Source organism: Echiichthys vipera (assembly GCF_963691815.1).
Source record: "Echiichthys vipera genome assembly, chromosome: 6".
Lineage (NCBI taxonomy): Eukaryota > Metazoa > Chordata > Actinopteri > Perciformes > Trachinidae > Echiichthys > Echiichthys vipera.
This window is the reverse complement of record NC_139831.1, coordinates 1,777,864-1,793,987: the sequence shown is the minus strand read 5'-3', so window position 1 is coordinate 1,793,987 and position 16,124 is coordinate 1,777,864. Positions and strand designations below refer to the sequence as shown.

Genomic DNA, 16,124 nt, shown 5'->3' with positions numbered 1-16,124 from the left:
AGGGGTGTGACAGTTGGTGGCGGTGATTCTGAGCGTTTAATGGCGGATAAGAATCCTGTCAAGATCATCAGTGAACCTCTTTTTTTAGCCGTTTTTTTTAGCCGTTTAAGTTGAAGTGATGGAGACTACTCGGACCTGTGACTCTGTGACGCCGCATACAGTGACACTTTAACCGGGTTAAAAAAATAGGAAAGTGCCCCTAAAAACACGGGTTTGTGTAAAAAATGGCAGCCAAGAAAAGTCGCCATTAATAAAAAAAAAAATAAAGAAAAGAAAGAGAAATTGTTGGGAAATCCACGAAGAGTAGTTAGTTGTTGGGGTGGATGTTGGATGCTCAGCCCCGCCTCCCCCCTCCCGGTGTAGTGTATAGAGAGTGTATAGGGGAGGGAGGGGGGAGGAGGTGGGGGGAACAGCCTGAGAGAGAGAGAGAGAGAGAGAGAGAGAGAGAGAGAGAGAGAGAGAGAGAGAGAGAGAGGGAGGGAAGCGCGAGCGCAGTCGTTTGGAATCACTCCACTTTCCCATCACACACAGTGCAGAGCCGCGCGACCTGCTCCGTGCTGCCGGACCGCGAGACGGACAGAGTTTGAGGCGGCAGAGCAGCGACTGCGCGGCGGGGTGGAAACTAACCGGACGACCGCTGCTGACAACTCCCGGGACCTACCGGAACTAGTGTTTCTCGCTTTGGGTGATTTCTTTACCGTTTTACCCCCTTTTTCGTGCTCCGTCCACCACCACCACCACCACCACCACCACCCCATCATCAGCGGAGGATGCTGTTGCTGCTGTCGGTAAAAACCGCCCGGTGGTGACGCTCACAGGAGTAGCAGCGAGGAGAGTGACCCCTCCACCCCCGGTCCGGACGGGTGTCCCCCCCCCCGAACGCCCCCCTTCGGCTGGGCTCGTTCCCCGGGAGAGAGAGAGAGGGTGGACCGCCGGGTTGACGCGCAGCAGCGCTGGTCACGACAGTAGAAACTGGACAGAAATTGGAGGAATAATCACCTGTCCGACTGGATTGTTTGATTTGTTTAAAGGTCTTTTTTTCTCCCAGCGTTGTGGATTGTTAATTTTTAGGGTTTTCTTTCTTTTTTTATACATTTTTTAAATTTTTCCGTTCCGGAGCGGCTCCGTCTGGGTACCGAGGAGGAGCGGAGCCTGTAAGCCGGGCTGGAGCGCTCAGAGCTGGGGAACCGCGCGGCTCTCACCCGGTCCAGGTACGTAACTTCTCCGCACAGACCCGGGTCCACGCAGAATATTTCACCCTAAATCTTAACGTGACACAACATTTTTCACGCATATTCCCGCAAATCCTCCTGTCAGTGTGCGGGCATAGGAGGCGCTTTACGCACGAGTATATTCACTTTATTGTGATTTTAAACACGCATTTATGCGGGATACGTCCCTGGAGGCGTCTGCAAAACACTTGTTGGCCAAATCAAGGCGTTTTTAAAACGATTGCATGTTCATATTCAGCGTTTAATCCCCTCTGAGCGGTATTTTACCTATATTACACTACAGTGGTATTGATCCGTATCGATCCCCTCCCTCCTCAACATTACCTCCATGTCTGTCAGTAATAAAATACCGCTTCCTGTGGGTCACTCTGGGTTTGCTAACCTCTCAGAAGAGGAGAAATCTCTACAGTAATCCCGCACAGTGCATTTGAGCAGGGAAGTGCAGCAGCCTGCTGTGTGCACAGTTGCCTATAGTGCATATAGGAGCGGTTTGTGTTGAGTGTGAGTGTCATTATGTCTCCATCCGAGGCTTTAAGAGTTCTGCAGGGACTCTCGGTCTATAGAGGAGAATATAAAATGGCAGTTAAAAGAAAAGCTGGTCGTTATAATCAGAGGTTTGTCTTTGCACTGTAATATTAGAGCTAATCTGCCTTCAGGGACTCCCGGAGCTGCTTAAAGCAACAATACAACAGTCCATTCATCTGAGGCTGCTCATAAACCAGTCACACAGGCGAGGGAGCATACGTCTCTCTCCATATCTGTTTCCCCTGTAAAGCCTCACACAGCACCTGAGGCCTCCTGGGCACCTGTAGCATCAGATTTACACCCCCCCACCCCACACCCCACCCTGCAACCAACATCTTGTATGTTTTGTGAACATGAGCTCAAATCCAAATAAAGGCGGCGGAGTTTCAGTGTAAACTGTAAAGCTGGACGAGAATAGCAGGTGACGATGACTACACACCACCACCACCTCCACCACCACCACCTCCACCCCAGCCGCCACAGTCTTCATGCAGGCATGCGTCAACACCGGGGAATCCAGTCCATCCAGTCCTTCTCCTTTGCTGTAGTGGAGGGAGAGAGAGAGATAGGATGGGCGTTCGACCTGCTCTACACCATAGAGAGAAAGAGAGAGAGAGAGGGAGGAAGGGAGGGTGGGGGAGTTAGGTATTTACATGCAAACTGCATCTGCCTTTCCCTGACAGAGAGTGAGCTGTTGTAGTAAAAAAAAAAAAGAGAGAGAAGCCACCGCCACCGCCGTTCATGAACACTGTGTGAATGTTCCTGGGTGCTCATGGGAAACGGGGGCGGTGTTGCGTGTTCCTTCACTTGACCTTTGACCCCACTCCCTGTTCCCCCCCCTCCCGCCCCTGTCATCTCCGCTCACTTCTTGTGACATTAAGACACTTGAAACAGATCTGAGGTTTCACCAGATTCGAGTCTGAGAACCTCTTCGTCGTCGTCGTCGTCGTCGTCGCTCACGTTCGGCCTCGACGGAGATGCCGCGGAGCACGGGTGAGCAGGGGGGCCGGTGTTTTACGGAGCATCCACCGTCTGCGTCGGTGGTGTTTTAGGCATAAATGCAAATCAGCAGCTGCAGCGTTTGCGTGTCCTATCCTTCAGAACGGGTCTTAGTAGACGCAGCCCTAGCATTTCTGCTTTTGGCTTTAAATCACAGTCTTCCTTGTTCACTATTGTGATAAAATAATGTTTTATAAACACATAAAAAAGCTCATTAAAGCCTCTGAGGTTGTACTCGTGGTTTCCCCTGTGCGTTGCATCGGACGGTGGCTCTGGTTTCTGCCCTGTAAACATATATTCAGGTTTATTTCGCAGCAGCAGGGGACGAGGTTGAGATACTCTCCCTGAGGTTTGCGGCCGGTTTGAACCGTCACCCGAGCTTCTGCCGCCGCAGCGTCGAGGGGCGAGGTCGGAGGTTTTGTGGGATTCCTCTCTGCCTCCTCTAATTTGGAGGTGCATCCGTCCAATTTCGCCCAGATAAAAACCAACGGTCTCGGTCATCCACAGCTCCGCGGGAGGGCGAGGGGCCGTGGGAGGTGGAGGATTAGTCAGCGGGGACCCGGAGGAGAGGAAGAGGATGAAATGACCATAAAAAAAGGAAAAGACGTGGAGCTGGAGAGAGGTCGAACAGAGTCCGTTCTGCACATTTCTGCGTAGAAATTGGAGATCTGAGTGAGGCCGTGTCGTCTTTGCCCGTCATTAAAAAGGGAGCCGGCAGAGGGGAAATTGGTTCGCTGTGTGGAAAATGGAAACACGCACATTCACATCCCAAAAAGAGCCGTCCACGCTTTGGATTGAAGGCTTTTCACGGTTCCTGGGTCGCTCTTTTTTATCTCCGCGTCGGTTCAGGTGTGACAGGAATGAGGAAGCCATAAAAAAAGGCAGTGGTTTGATTCTCTGGGGAAACTGGTTTGACGGTGAATCAGTCGTTGGGATCTAGTTTGAAAGAATTTGCAGTTGCTAGTCAATACTCAGAGACGACAGTCACGTATTTGACATCTAAACGTAGTCACAATAAACTCTGATCACCAATAGGTTGCGCACAGGTGACCGCAACACCTGGTCACACACCGTCTCGTCCCCTTGAGACCCTTCAAATAAAGCCATCCTTGAATTTCAAACCATATATTGTTTCTTTTAAATCATTTCCATGAGGAAAACATGCAGAATTTTACCCAAAACAGCAAAAACACAGAGACAAACCTGTAAAAATACACATTATTTTGGTGAAAATAGGTTTTTGGTGCCACAAAAATGCATCAAAATTCAAAATGCACACACTCTGGTCCACCGACGCCACCGTGAGAGCATGCATATGTGCTGTCATGCACCTGAGGCGGCTGTCACCACCGTAGCTTTGATTAAAAACACAAAAAAAAGGTCACTTAAATCATTAGAAGTCACCCCGAGGGGATCACAAACACCCCGATGCCATGTAAGTCCGTGTGCTGGCGGTGGAGACGCTGCACGCTCACACGGACGCACAGACGTCGTCGTTTCCTGCTGTAAAAGCGGCTAAAAGCACTTATGGAGCCCGCGTTGTATTAATGTATTGATTTTTTGGTGTGTGTGTGTGTGTGCGGCAGTCAATAGAAATGAGACAGTTAGACGGTTTTGAACCTCGCCGCCTGCTCGCACTCTGAGCGCCAGGTGTCATTTCACACCTTCCTGCAAAACACACACACACACACACACACACACAGGCCTCTGCATATTTACAGTAGACGGTGCATGAGCGTCTCTAACGCAGCAGCAGCAGCCATTTTTAACTTGCAGCCTGCTGTCGGGCTGTCAAATGCGTTTAAATGTGCCGTGTTCGTCTGAGCGACGGTGCAAAAACGAGCAGAACGACGCGAGAGCTGGAGGAAAGCGGCGTGTCCGCGCACGCGATCGAAGCCAGTTTGCTTTCCTCTCATGTTTTCCTGATATATTGATTATTTAACCTGCTGTTGATACGTTTTCTGGTCCATTAATTGACTTATTTTAACACTAATCTGTTAAACTGAACAGTATCTTTGAGCTTCAGCGGCTGTGAACTTTAATGAAGACTGATAAAGACAGTGTAGTGTTTATTCTACGTGTTCTGGATCCATTAAAGTGATTATTTTCAGTATTTATTACAGTTTTTAGCCGTAGACTGGGGTCGTAAAAGTAGTTTGAACCCTTCAGTTGCTGCTGTATTCTTGGTATTATCAGTATTTTAAAGTATTTCTCTCTTATAAGTGCAAAATATCCGCCGCCGCGACGATTTCACCGTCTGATTTTAGCAAATTTACGCCAAATATATGTCTTAAAGAGTCCACACTGGACATATTTTTGTCCTGGCCCTTTAATCAACCTATAAAACTTTTAAAAAGCCGTGTGTTTTAATGTCATAAATGCAAATCCATCAATTTATTAAAGGTTTTCTAAACTGCAAAGATTAAAACACAAGTTGTTGATGTTTAAATGAATTAACTAGTTTAATAATACGTCCAAAATCTTCATATAAAGGTTGTTTTATATCTGGATAACAATATAAATATGACGATTTGAGAGGTTTTGTGATTATTCAGTAAATAAATAGGGAATACGCCGATACGTGCGAGTTAATTTGATCTATTTTTCATTTTATTTACAATTTAAGTGCAAACTATGACCTCACATTCGATATTTTAGTGATTTTCGAGGTCGTAAGTCTCGTTATTGTCAGTTTAGACGATGTAATCGTGCGTCACGACGATAAACACTCGTGTTGAATTATCGCCCAGTCCTGTTTTTAATGTTTTATTAATTAAAATAAGTCAAAACGATCTGATTCCAGCTCCTTAAATATGAATATCCTCTGGTTTCTTTCCTCCTCTGGGACGGGAAACTGAATATCTTTGAGTTGACGCCAAAACAAGACATTTGCGGACACCGTGGAGTAAATGGAGCGTGTGTTTGGTGGAATTAGCAGTGTTTTTTTTCCCGTACGTCGTCACTGTTGGGTGCTGATGCCGCGGTGTCTTTTGCGTTGTGTCCGCATAACCTTCGCTGACATGTGTAATAAAGATGTTGCTGCGGATTTAAAACGGCGTTCTGATGACGCCTGATCTTCACTTCCTGCCAGCCTGCTGTTCATGTGCATCTACTCCCATAATCCCCTTCTGCTGCTGCTGCGAGGGGATCAGTGTGTGTGTGTGTGTGTGTGTGTGTGTGTGTGTGTGTGTGTGTGTGTGTGTGTGTGTGTGTGTGTGGATCAGAGGTTAGACAGACAGCACATCCCGTCAGCAGTTAGGTCACACGTTTGATCGCTGAACCGGCCGGTCCTGCCACAGTGCCTCCGAGCACAACAACAGGAAGGCGACAATGCACCGAAACCAGCCCTGAAACCATTAAAGCCAGTGAGTCAGCTGCGTTTCCTGACTGACAGTAACGCGAGCGTCACAGGAAGCCGCTGCGCTTGAGTCACGTTCCTTTCATACTCTGCCCTGGACACAACAACTTTCTCCGCAGCACACAAAGTATTTACACAAGGAGCGGACGCATTCATGGAGTATGACACAGCACCTGCTGCCTCTACGGAGAGCCGCAGGTGTGTCACAGGTGTCCAAAGTCTTCATTATACCTTTATTATACCTGTTATCTCGTGGTCAGTCAGCGCCATTTGCCTCCTTCCACCTGAATGTGGTTTCACACGGAGCAAACTTTTTCCGCAGTGTGTAAAAAAACATCAAAAGGTGGCGTTGAATGTCTCATCAGCTCCTTACTTCTTATTTTAACATTTAACATTTGGAAATACGCTGTCTTTTGTCAACTGAACTGTAGAAAAATGAGAGTATTTTATAACGTAAAGCTCTTGCAGTGATGTGGGGACTTCAATATCAGTATTTTAACGACAGTATTTAGAGAATACGCGGCGCGTATGCGACCGTTTCTCATTGTTTTCAATAACCAAATTGTAAAATGGCGCTGAAATCAAGTTGCGCGAACTAGCGATGGCAGCAACATTTAACCGACTGGTCGACTTATCTTCCACTCACCTTTATATATATAAACACACACACACCGGACACACACTCACACACACACACACACACACACACACACACACACACACATATATATGTATGGATCCATGACTCAAAATATAAGGTGACTAAAAATGGCGACCATATTTTAAGTTTTGGCAACCAGAAGCTGGTAGCAGCCTCGCAGCCACTTCTAAAAGCTACTGTTGAGCCTTGAATATGTGTATAATATTAATTAATTTATTTTTAAATAGCGTTATTATGCGTGCGACTCTATCTGGCTGTTAAGTTTCGACGTAACACCCTTTCAAAAATTGGATTTCCGCGCTGCGTATTTCTCCAACGCCCCGTGTTCACGTCGTTTGAACAGATCTGACTTTCTAATAAACAACTTAATTGTCATTTGACCTTTTTCTTATCGATTAAAACAGTTGTTTAACTCACGACAGAGGCGATCGCGGTTGTTCAAGTGTTCGTCCGTTGTTTCAACAGCGTTCGGACCTGGAAATCGTATTTTTAAGACGTTTATTTTACACCAAAATATTACAAATCGACATGACTCCATGGTCTCAATCGGGTTTTTTAAGCACAATAAACAGATAATATTGGACCCTAATTTCTCCCAGTTGTGCGGGACGTTGAACTCTTCCAGGATAAATATATTTAAATATATTTACACGTATAAATATTTACGTATAAGCACAGGAAGTGCTTACATCATGTGTTTGTCACTGTCATATTTTTATGAGCACCGTCTGGAAGTGTGTCCCTAATCCCCCCCTACCCGTCTCTATGACAATCCTCCAGACCGCATCTTCCAGTGTGGTCATTCAAACACACACACACACACACACACACACACACACACACACACACACACTGCATCTGAATAGGAAGGATGTGTGTGTGTGTGTGCATGTGCTAATCTGGATCAAACAACAGTAGTGAATAGAGTCATTAGAGTAATCCCCTTTGTGCTGCAGGGCGGGGGGACCACACACACACACACACACACACACACACACACACACTGGACCGTCCAGACAGAGCTCACCTCGACCATGAACATCCTGTGTCCTTCTGAGATCTGAAAACATCAAAGCATCTTTTGATTTTCTGGGTGTGCGCGCATGTGTGTGCGCGCGTGTGCGTGTGTGTGTGTGTGTGTGTGTGTGTGTGTGTCTGCGTGTGTGTGTGTGCGTGTGTGTGTGTGTGTGTGATATTTAATTCATGACAGGTTTGGTATGTGTGAACATGAAGCACTGGACATTCAGGTTACTGTAGTTTATACAGAGGACACACACCTACACACACACACACCTACACACACACACACACCTACACACACACACACACCCTTGTATTAACACACACTCCTGTGAGTCCAGACAGAAACTTTCAGAACTGGTTTCCAGTTTGGATGAGCAGGTTTTTTGTAATTGGTCTGATAATGTTCCTGTGTAATTATAAAACACATTACTGCAGTTAAAGCCGATGCCAGTGATTATGCAACGCCGCGTTCATGTAACACAGATTTGGATTCTCTCACACAAACACACTCGTTAAATAGATTTCACTGATTAGGTGAAATAAAAAGCAGCAGACTGGAGCGATCATGTGGAGTTGTGCGTTAAAACGTAGTATGTTTGTATTGTATCGTGATCAGGGATCCAACGATACGCACTGAACACTTTTTTGAGCCCATATTTGGAGCCGATACGACTTTCAGGGCGTCCTCCCACTGTGCCTCCGTCCCGTGCCCCGTGCTTTAGGGTCCTTGTCCCCCCCTCCAGGCCCGTTTGTACTCACACTACCTGGGCCTCGGAGAATACTTCTTGCTGCCTATACGTCATCACGCCGTAACACGTCACACGCATTGATGACGTCATGGCGATGCGTGACTTTGTTTCCAGATCTTTCCGTAGACCTCGGAGTTTTTGTGCGTCTTGTCGACTGTTTTTGAATCTTTTCATCGACCAAATCTGCAGTAAACACTCCACCTCCGCATCACACCAACGTGAACCTTTCACCGCCATTGTTTGAAATGTCCGCGCATGGTCCCTCCTTTTTTTTTCTACGTCCCAACAGGCGCACAGGAAATGACCTCAGAACCGCCGTAGGCCTCGTGCACGTACACGTGCTCACGCTCGTGCGCGTACACGTGCTCACGCTCGTGCTCGTACACGTGCAAACGTGCTTTACTAAAGCCCACCTCTCTCAAACGGGCTGTGGACGGCCAGCTGGCTGCAGTTATGCACGGAGCGGTTGCACTCACACTGGTCAAACGCACAAGGCTTTACCCGTGAAACCTGTTTTGGTGCGGAAGGACAGTGTGAGTGCGCCCTTAACAGTGACACAATGATGAAAACAAATGTTAAGAGTCTCAATTTGAATTAAAGGAACATTTATTAAACTTAAAAAAGGCGTCTCCAGCAACACGGAGCTGCCTGTGGACGCCTGTCTGTGAATAATGCCGTAGAAAACCATCAGCAAACACATCAACTGATGCCGATACGCGTGAAAAAAACGCAAATATCCTCCGGCCAATGTATGGGTTCGTCACTAATCGTGATTAAACGATAACGTCTCAGCGATAACGTCTCAGCGCAGACTTCTCGGAGCAGACTTCTCAGCGCTATCGTCTCAGAGCTATCGTCTCAGTGCTAACGTCTCAGTGCTAACGTCTCCTAGCGTGTCAAAGACCGGCGTGCTAGGAGACTTGCTCCATGCGCTCCCTGTATGCGCGCAGCCACAACGCTACACACGCTCCCGCTACATGCTTCTTCTTCGTGGGTTTCTGAATCCTCTTGGCAGCAGCTCGCCAAGCTCCGCTCTGTCGTTGTTTCTCAATCGTTTCACTGGTTAAATTAAATCACCTCCGCAGTGTCTCTTTCTACCCGTCAGTTCACCTAAAACAACCCTAATAATTGACTTTTTTGAGATAATAAAACACCAAACATTAAATTAAAATGCCCCAAAAACAACATAACTACTTAACTAAGGTTAGGCATTAAAGATAAAACATATTAAAGTACATTTGATCTCATATCTAATATTATCTAATGCTACTCTGCATTTATGTTACGTTCGTTGTCGTCAGTCCAGTTTGTGATGAATACACTAATGTTTCATATTAACTCGTCAGCCTGGAAAAGTAACTAGTTACTGAAGTAATCAGATAAATGCAGTGGAGTAAAAGAATAAAGTAGCATGTAAATAAAACACTTAAGTAAAGAAGAAGAGCCTCAAACTTTACTTTAGTCCAATAATTGAGTGTAAACCTCGGGTTCACAGGTTTGTTCATTCAACAAGGATCTTTTTTGACCTGTTGTTGCACTTTAAAACCTATTATTCTATTTAAATTGATAAAATAAAGACACTATATTCACTCCTGTGTCGCTGTAGGGTTTTAAAATATCCATTAATGTGACGCTGATGTCTCCGGCCCCTCGTTTTGGATCATTTCCGTCAACAGGCCCCAAATAAAGTAAAGTAAAGTAATAAAAACTGTAGTAAACTGTTGTTTAAGCCCCAGTGAAACAGCCGTGCTCCCTCTTTAAAGGCGGGGGCGGGGAACATGTGTGAAGTAGTGAGTGGGCTGTTTGTTATGGAGATGGAGGCTGTTGCCTGGACGTTAGGGTTAACGCCCACCCGTGCGGCGTGCAGGTCAACCAGCGCCGCAGAAGCTCTGCAGTTCACCAGGCAGGAGCGAGACGTCCACCCGCTCGTGTTTACAGAACCTTTACAGTCGAACCGGGTCGCTAAAGTCCAGTCTGCAGGTGGGTAGACACGTTTTCACGCCACTGGTTTCCATATTTAATCTTTTAAAAGCAGTTTGGAGTCGTTCTGCTTAAAGTTTGGGGAGTTTTACGTCTTTCTCAAGATGCCTGGGGTTTGAATATCTCAAAAAAGTTAATTATTAGGGTCGTTTTAGGGGAATTTTGTGATTTACACACACTTGAAGATGGATTTATCACAATATATATATATACATATCCCTATTGATATGAGATAAAATGTACTTTAATATGTTTTATCTTTATTGCTTAACCTTAGTTTAGTAGTTATGTTGTTTTTGGGGCATTTTAATTTAATGTTTAGTGTATGAATATCTCCAAAAAGTCAATTATTAGAGTTGTTTTAGGGGAATATTGTGATTTACACACACTTAGAATCTGGGTTTTTTGTCTTTAAATAGTTTTAAAGTTGATTTATCGCAATATATGAATGTGAGGGTCAATGACAGATAAGGGTTTTTAACAGGTAAATTTAAAAATACAATAAATATGAAGGTTTATTGCAATTGGTCAAAGCTTTAGAATGTCATGCTTACGTTCATACATGTTTAAATCATGAATTAAGATATTTTGGTGTTTTTTCATGTAAATGAATTGGTCGTTAACTGTGGTGCGACCGTCAAACATCTTAAAATGTATTTATTTAATTAAGTTTTTAGTAATATGATGTTTCTAGAGACTAATTATTTGGATTTCTGTTGAATTGTCAAACAAACTGATTAAATCCTCTTTACTATAACGTCACAGTCACAGTTTTGCACAAAGTTTTCACGCTTATTTTTTCCTGTAAATAACATAAAAATGATGCAATTGTAAACAAAATGCCACTAACATCAGCTTACCCCATCAGTGAGTATTTTTCTGACACAGAAAGAATAAATATGTTTTAATTTTCCTACAGTTATTGTAAAAACCCGTGATTTTACACTTTTTATGGCAGTTTACTCAGACAGAGAGAAATAAGTTATAAAAAGCTTTAAAAAAAGGTGTTAAAAAGTAAGAAAATCTGCATGAAAACCCAGGATTTATTACTTTTTATGGCAGTTTACTGTCAGACAGAGAGAAATAAGAATAAACACATTGCAAAAGGTGTTAAAAAGTAAGAAAATCTGTATAAAAAAAACAGGATTTTGTAGTTTGTATTGCAGTTATCATTCACACAGAGAGAAATAAGAATAAATAAGTGTTAAAAAGTAAGAAAATCTGTATAAAAACCCAGGATTTTATACTTTTTATGGCAGTTATCGTTCAGACGGAGAGAAATAAGAATAAAAAACATTAAAAAAGGTGTTAAAAAGTAAGAAAATCTGTATAAAAACCCAGGATTTTGTGCTTTTTATGGCAGATATCGTTCATACAGAGACAAATAAGAATACAAAGCATTAAAAAAGGTGTTAAAAAGCGTTAAAAAGTGAGAAAATCTGTAGAAAAACTCGGGATTTTATACTTTTTATACCAGATATCGTTCATACAGAGACAAATAAGAATAAAAAACGTTAAAAAGGTGTTAAAAAGTAAGAAAATCTGTATTAAAACCCAAGATTTTGTACTTTTTATAGCAGTTATCGTTCAGACAGTAAGAGCCTATACGGAAACACGTCATGTTGTAAATGTTATTAAGTCGTGCACAGACGAATAATGTGCATTACGTTGCTGATGTTTGCGGTTTATCCGACCCTGAAGAGGTCTGAAATGAGCAAAAGTGGGTTAGTTTGAACTGTTCTCTGGTCAGATTAGCTTTAACTTTAGTTTTTTATTATTTTTTATTATTATTTTTAATCCCTTTTATTCGCACGTGGAGGAAAAGTGAAGCCTGGACGTGGTTTCTGCAGCTGCAGGAGCGAGTTACTCTCTTTCTAATGCAATAACGTGACGTACGGTCGTTAAAAGTGCGAGATGCAGGTGGGACATTAACACAGAGACCCTCTGAATATCAATAGTGAACACACACACACAAACACACACACACACACACACACACACACACACACTCAGTGGGTGGTAACAGGGCCATTGAGCTGCTTTGTAATGTACAGACGAGTGCTGTTGTCTGCACACGCCCTCTCTCTCTCTCTCTTTGTGTTGTCTATTGCGAGTCTTTGTCTCGCGGAGTCAAACAGTTAGTGCCTTGCTCCTTTACACATGGAAATGCTACTGTCCCCGTAAGTGTCCTCCGGTGTCTTTGTGTCGCAGCACGTACGCACAAAGACCGGTTCCCTGCAGCGGCGTGTTAGCTCGCCCTCTCTGTACACAGAGTTGGTGAGAAAGTCTCAGACTGTGGGAACGAGGACGAGCCGGACGCTCCCTGCTTCACCCCGGGGTCCGGCCCCTGAGGAAGACCCCCCCCCCACACACACACACCCACCCCCCCAAACACAAACACACTCCAACATGTGAACAAACATGTCAACACTTGGACTTTTCCCAACATTAACCCCATCCCCACCCCCGGGTCCCAAAAAACCCCTCACCACCCCGAGAGGCTCTTTTCTCCTCTGTTTCCACATGTTACAGTTTACATTTACACGCCGCGGCGTTCCTGTTTCACGTGGGTGTGGGGTTGCGTGTGAGTGAGTGTCATGTGGTTGTACGGGATTTTACAGTTACTGTCAGGAATCACACAATAAATAAGTAAAAAAAACAGTGTTAAAACGTAAGAAAATCTGTATTAAAACCCAGGATTTTGTAGTTTTTATGGCCGTTTACTGTCAGACAGAGAGAAATAAGTAAAAACAAGTGTTAAAACGTAAGAAAATCTGCATAAAAACCCAGGATTTAGTAATTTTTATGGCAGTTATCATTCAAAAATGTAGAATTTAACCTGTAAAATAAGTCCTCGTCCCACATCCCCGAGAGGCTTTCGTCTCCACATGTTACAGTTTACATTTACACGCCGCGGCGTTCTTGTTTCACGTGTCAGCTGCGAGCGAGGGAAGTGGGTGTCCGGTTGAGTGAGAGTCACGTGGTCGTACGGGATTGTACAGTTAATGTCAAGAAAGCGCACAATCCCTGTAGTTTGGAGTCGTATTTTGTGACGTTTTAGAGGTTTTTTAAGTTAAATTTGAGTATTTTTCTTTGTCTAATTTGTATTTATTGATACAAATTTAATTCCTACGTCCCAACAGGCGCACAGGAAATGACCTCAGAACCGCCGTAGGCCTCGTGCTCGTACACGTGCGCACGCTCGTGCTCGTACACGTGCGCACGCTCGTGCTCGTACACGTGCAAACGTGCTTTACTAAAGCCCACCTCTCCCAAACGGGCCGTGGACGGCAAGCGTGCCGCTCCTAGACGCGGTACGGTTGCACTCACACTGGTCAGAGGAACCAGACTTTAGCCGTGAAACGTGCTGGGGCACGGTACGGAGGAACAGTGTGAGTGCGCCCTTAATGTGGAGCCCTGGTTTACGCCTGTGCTGCAAATTGTTGATTTCTTCCGCCTTGTGTAGACGCTCCTTTCTCTTTCCTCCGGTGATGGAAAAACGCTCCGTACCGCTTTTAATCTCATCTCATCTTCAGCCTCTTATCCGGGGTCGGGTCTCAGGGGCAGCAGCTTTAGCAGGGGACCCCAAACTTCCCTTTCCCGGGCCACATTAACCAGCTCTAACTGGGGGATCCTGAGGCGTTCCCAGGCCAGTGTGGAGATCTAATCTCTCCACCTGGTCCTGGGTCTTCCCCGAGGCCTCCTCCCAGCTGGACGTGCCTGGAACACCTCCCTAGGGAGGCGCCCACCGCTTTTAATATGTCACCGTATTTGCTTTTACAGCTGCTCCCAATCTGTTTTACCCCGCTGTTACCGACTCATAGTAAGAGTTTCACTTTTCTGCAGCGTTTACATCCATGATTTTCAACCGCAGAGTCCCCAGCACCTGCGTTCAAGTGTATTTCCAATAACGGAGATAAATTGCGTGTGTGTGTGTGTGTGTGTGTGTGTGTGTGTGTGTGCGCAGATCTAAAACGCCTCGTCTAATTTAAAATGACAACGCCGTAGTGTGTCTGTAAGTACTGACATCCGTCTATTGCTGCTTATTTTAGCTAAATAAATATATATAACCAGGTTTTATTTGACATATATCAGACAAATATTAATATACCAGTGTTTGACAAAGAGAAGCTTCTGAACATGAGTTTTTTAATCCGCACACGCTCTCGTGTGTCAGTCGTTACAAACTCAAGCTGTGCAGCCGAACGTCGTTCAAACTTACATAACCTCGGTTTAGATTCTCGGGGAGATCCGCAGCCTGAGTTTTGGGAAGGGTCTAAAATAATGCAGAATATTAACATTCACTGGAATCATGAAGCCTTTAAAACGAGAGGTTTAAGTTTGAATGTTTCACCCACAACTAATGAGATATAGATGAGTGTCAGACAGAGAAATGAGAATAAAAGTGTTAAAAAAGGTGTTAAAAAGCAAGAAAATTTGTATAAAAACCCAGGATTTTGTAGTTTTTATGGCAGTTCACTGTCAAACAGAGAGAAATAAGAATTAAAAAGTAAGAAAATTTGTATAAAAACCCAGGATTTTGTGCTTTTTGTTCCAGTTATTGTTCAGACAGAGACAAATAAGTAAAAAAGGTGTTAAAAAGTAAGAAAATCTGTATAAAAACCCAGGATTTTGTAGTTTTTATGGCAGTTCACTGTCAAACAGAGAGAAATAAGAATTAAAAAGTAAGAAAATCTGTGTAAAAACACATGACTTTGTACTTTTTATGGCAGTTATCATTCAAACAGAGAGAAATAAGAATAAAAAGGTGTTAAAAAGTAAGAAAATCTGTATAAAAACCCATGATTTTGTAGTTTTTATGGCAGTTATCGTTCAGACAGAGAGAAATGAGTAAAAAACAGTGTTAAAAAGCATTAAAAAGTAAGAAAATCTGCATAAAAACCCAGGATTTTGCACTTTATATGGCAGTTTACTGTCAGACAGAGACAAATGAGAATAAAAGCATTAAAAAAGGTGTTAAAAAGTAAGAAAATCTGCATAAAATCCCAGGATTTTGTAGTTTCTATGCCAGTTATTGTTGAGACAGAGAGAAATAAGAAAAATAAGCGTTAAAAAGTAAGAAAATCTGCATCAAAACCCAGGATTTTGTGCTTTTTATGGCAGTTATCGTAGAATTTAAGCTGTAAAATAAGTCAAATATCACTTATTTTGAGATTTTACGTTCCTTAAAGTGCAGAAAGTCTTTGGTTTTATCTATTTACAAAGAAAAACAGGAACTAAAGGATCATTATCACATCAGCGGAGTTACAAAACCAGTGTGAAAGAGTCTAAAATCATTCAGATCAAACACCTAAACATCATTAATTATGAATAAACGATGTGTTAGTCAGCGTCACGTCCTCACACCAGTGTATTCACAGCAGTTCAGTCCGGTGCAGCCTGGACGTCCGCCAGTGCACTGTTGTTTCTGCTCCGTTTCCACGGTGACGCGTCAAATGCCGCAGGGTCAGAGGTCAGAGGTCGCTGGTTTGTGGGTATTTGGCAGCGCCGCGGAAAAATGTGAGAAAAGAAACACACACTTAAACTGTAACACACACACACACACACACACAGAGGTATTCACATGCACATTCACA

General features: G+C 43.9%; 1 protein-coding gene across 1 annotated transcript in view; it reads left to right on the top strand.

The window, feature by feature from the left end:
* Positions 1 to 562: 562 nt before the first annotated feature.
* Positions 563 to 16,124, top strand: part of LOC310948166 (protocadherin-1-like) — a 32,467-nt gene continuing 16,905 nt past the window's right edge. The window contains exon 1 of the mRNA XM_083915199.1: positions 563 to 1,211. The gene's annotated coding sequence lies outside the window, so the exon portion shown is untranslated. The remainder of the gene's footprint in view (positions 1,212 to 16,124) is intronic.